The sequence below is a fragment of the Nannospalax galili genome, unplaced genomic scaffold (assembly GCF_000622305.1).
Source record: "Nannospalax galili isolate Female #2095 unplaced genomic scaffold, S.galili_v1.0 scaffold54, whole genome shotgun sequence".
Classification (NCBI taxonomy): domain Eukaryota; kingdom Metazoa; phylum Chordata; class Mammalia; order Rodentia; family Spalacidae; genus Nannospalax; species Nannospalax galili.
Genome location: NW_008341028.1, coordinates 6,128,920 through 6,133,007, shown reverse-complemented (window position 1 = coordinate 6,133,007; position 4,088 = coordinate 6,128,920). Strand labels below are relative to the sequence as shown.

At 40.6% G+C, this 4,088-nt stretch overlaps 1 pseudogene; it reads right to left on the bottom strand.

The window, feature by feature from the left end:
• Positions 1-874: 874 nt before the first annotated feature.
• LOC103736901 lies at positions 875-1,728 on the bottom strand (annotated as a pseudogene).
• Between the last annotated feature and the right edge of the window lie 2,360 nt (positions 1,729-4,088).

The window sequence follows — 4,088 nt, the reverse complement described above, 5'->3', positions numbered from 1 at the left end:
TCTACAAGTCAGCACAGAGCTCCATCCTTCCAAGTTACTTGAACCTCTGGCCACTCCCAAAGAGAATGCAAGAGCTGGAGCCGTTTATAAGCATCTCTTTCATTTCTTCTATCTGTTATAAAGATTAAAAGAAAAAAAGAGCACTTTTATTGCCTTGACCTACCCTCAGCTCTATGCCCCAAACTCTGACATCCTGATTTTCTAAAGAATGTCTAGGGTATGTCAGGATGAAGACCTTCAGTCTTCACAATGAGAATTCAAACCCTTGGGCTTCCATGGCAGAGTTTGTGTGCCTAGTGTAGAACCTGTCAGAGTCTGACTTTGATTAAAGTTATTTGTCTAGGAGCATGCCTTTTGCCTGTCAGGCGTTCTTATTTATTGATACACTGTGTTCTTTCTGGGTTCTGCACATTGTTCAGATTCTAAGTGCTGACTGAGGTGAATGAAAATATTGTCTCATTTCTCAGAATCAGGGGCATGCTTGGTTGTAGATGATGACAGTGGAACAAATAAGGCATTTAAAAACAACTCCTTTGCAGATAATTGCAAAAGTAAAAGTTGAATTTCTGAGGAATCATTGAAAGAGGTAAAACTCTTCATTTGAAGAGAATGTTGAGAAGTGATAATTTTCTAAAGTTATGAAAAAGTGCTGAGTCAAAGATGATGCCTCAGATGGCCACCCAAGGGCAGGGACACCAGTGACTCAGACTGCTGCAGGCCCTCCTGTTTGTAACCATTCCTTTTAAGTGCCAAGGCTTAGAATTGATCCCTCCCTCCCTTTCTCTCTCTGTCTCTCTCTGTCTCCGTCTCTGTCTCTGTCTCTGTCTCTCTCTCTCTCAATATCTGCTGTTTAATTGGGTTCTTGGTAGGAATTTTAGACCACTAATCTGTGAGAATATATTATGTTTATCAGAGCAAAAAGAGAACATGGGTAGCCCTTGAGCTGAGGAATAGCTTTGATCTTTGGCAAATTTTGTGAGTCTATGGCTTTCTGAGCAACCTTGCACTGCCTTTTAATCTCCTATTTCTTTCTTCCTGTCTAAGATCTTGCCTTCCTGGTGTCCGGGCTTCCCTAGCTTCTTCTTCCTTGAAGCAAGCATCAGTGAGATGTTTGGGAATTTTCATGTTGCTGATATTAACTTTTGTGGGGGTAGCAAGAACAAATTTCTGGTGTGTTCTACACAGAAGACGTCAGTTGAAGGCAAGAGATATAGTCACAAGAAGCAAGCCACTAGCCAGCTGCTTCAGAAAAATCACTCTCTTGCCACTGTGGCGCCAGGTGAGGATGATCGGGGCAGTCCTGGAGTGATGCTGGCACAGCTTTCTCACGTGCTGACTGAAGGGCTTTTTGCCTTGGCTCAGCAACTTCCAGGGCATATCTTCAATAGGATAATACCTAGGCATTTTGTGAAGCTTAACCATTTGGGTGTCACCACCAACTGGTTTTGTGGCAGTATTAAGAACTTTCTCCTTTTCTTTCTTTTCAACCTTAGATTTAGCAGCTGAGTGCTTCCTTTTTGGACAGTCTTTCTGGAATACAGAACAGATCTGGAGTATCTGCCAATTCCTTTAACCAGGATAGGGTTTCAGCTGCAGGGTGGGGGCTTCCCCTTCTTCGGCTTTTTAACCTTGAGGTCACCCCTTTTGGCCGTGCCTACATCATCACTGACATTTCTTGGCTGCAGGTTTCTTCTGTTCTGTGTCAGACTTCTCAGCTTTTTCATCCATATCTTGCAAGACAGGAAAGTGAATTAAGACCCCGGCTTCTAGTTGATCATTTCTTTAAAATTTTTTTTCATTACATTTTATTTGTTTAGTATATGTGTGTATCTGGGTCAGTGTCAACTTATAGAAGTCAGTTCTCTCCTTCTACCATGTAGGGCCTGAGGACCAAACACATATGGTCAAGCTTGATGGCAGGTGATTTTACCCTTAGCTGAGCCATCTCACCATCCCTAGAATTGGTCATTTCTAACACAATATTTTTTTAATTTTATTATTTTTATGTGTATGCATGTATTGCCTGCATGTAGGTAAGTTGCACCCATGTTGTACAATGCCTGCAGAGGTCAGAAGAGGCTGTGGGATCCCTTGGGACTGGAGTTACAGACAGTTGTTAGCTGTCATGTGGGTGCTGGGATTCAAACCCAGGTCTTCTGCAAGAATAGTCAGTGTTCTTAACCGCTGAGCCATCTCTCCAACCCCCAATACAATATTTTTTATTGTTATTCTTGCAAATTGTTAGATACATTGCATTTCAAAAAGGGTTCCATCACATTTGTCTTTTTTTGAAGAAATAAATTGTTTAGGGGCTGGAAAGATGGTCAGCGGTCAAGAGCACTGACTGCTCTTGCAGAGGACCCAGGTTTGATTCCCAGCACCCACATGGTGGCTAACAACTGTCCTGTAACTCCAGTTCCAGGGGCTCTGATGCCTTCTTTTTACCTCCTTGGGCATTGCACGACATGGGTGCACTTACACATATGCAAGCAATACACTCATACACATAAAATAAAAATAATAAATAATAATATAATATTTTTAAAAGAAATTGTTTTTAAAAAACCAAACAAAAAAAGACATTGCTGACTGGATTGTGTTGCTAATAAATTTCAGTTTGTGGGTTAAATACATGACAATGTCACTATAACACCATTTCACAATGAATACTAGTTGACAAATGTGGGTTCTGCTTTGGAAGCCATCCAGAGTTTCTAAAAGCTCATAATTCGCTGCTGGAAAGTTTTTACACCCATGAGGAAGCCCTGTGACACAGATATCAAGGACTGCTTTAAGGCTCTGGGTTTTCTTTTGAAGCCATTGAAATGCCTGGCACAGCAATTAAGGTACCAAATTTAACAGGCGGACAGGACGGGGCTGTAAAATAGCTTGGGCTCCCAGGGCTATAAATGGTTACTGCTTTCATCGTTTTCCTTCATGCATCATTTGAACTACAGTGTTTTAAAATAACTTCTAAGAAACGGCCAGCTAGCGTTCCAGGTGTAAAAGGATGACATCATTTCAGAAATGACATGGGGCTGAAATTTATAAGCCACATTTTTCTATCTGGCTCATATCTAGAATCCCTTGTCCAAGACACACTTGGGCCTTCAGTTTGTGTAGCTGTGACTGTAGTGACATATGCCTGGGATGTTGACAGGAATGTGATATGACTATTAAGGGCTCTGAAGTACTTAAAGATACTTTCTGAATACACATTCAAGTGTTCCTTATCAGTTTTCTACTATTTTTGTTTGTTTAAAACAGTAGAAAAATTTTATTTGTAATTTCAAAATAAGTATGTGGGGTGGAAAATAGGGCCTTGTATAATAGGCAAATGCTCTACCACTGAGTTACATACATCCCCAGCCTCTACTAGTTTTTAATATCTTTCTCTTTTTAAAAGACAGGATATCAGGGGTTGGGGAGATAACTAAGTAAAGTGGTTCCTGCACAGATACAAGAACCTCAATTCAATCCTCAGTATCCACATAAAAGAAGCTGGTCATGGTGGTGCATGCTCTAATGTGTGTGTGTGTGTGTTTATGTATATACAGAGGCCTATAGAGTCAAATTTGTATCTCCAAATGTCCTTTGGTGTGGGTTCATCCACTGGAGCCTAGTCAACCTACCAATAGTCTTCTCTTCCTAAAAAGCCATTGTGCTTTTTAAAACAAAAGTTGCTGACTCAAAATGTTTTGAGGTAAAATTTATGATCTTTTGAAGTTTATTACTTTATGAATGATGGGTTATTTAATGTGGCAATTTTCCTTCCTTCTCTCTTCTCAATCCATCCTTCTCTCAACAGTGATTTGGAGGGACCAGAGAGATGGCTCAGCAGTTAAAAGCACTAGCTACTCTTGCAGAAGATCCGGGTTCAATTCCCAGCACCCACACAGTGGCTAACCACCAACTGTAACTCCAGTTCCAGGGGAATCCAATGCCCTCTTCTGACCTTTGTGAGCATCGCACAACATGGGTGCATTTTACATACAGGCAGGCAGTACACTCATACACATTATAAAATAAATAAATAAATAAATAATAGTGATTTTAAGCTTAGCCAGAGCTGGAGTTGGTTTTTTATT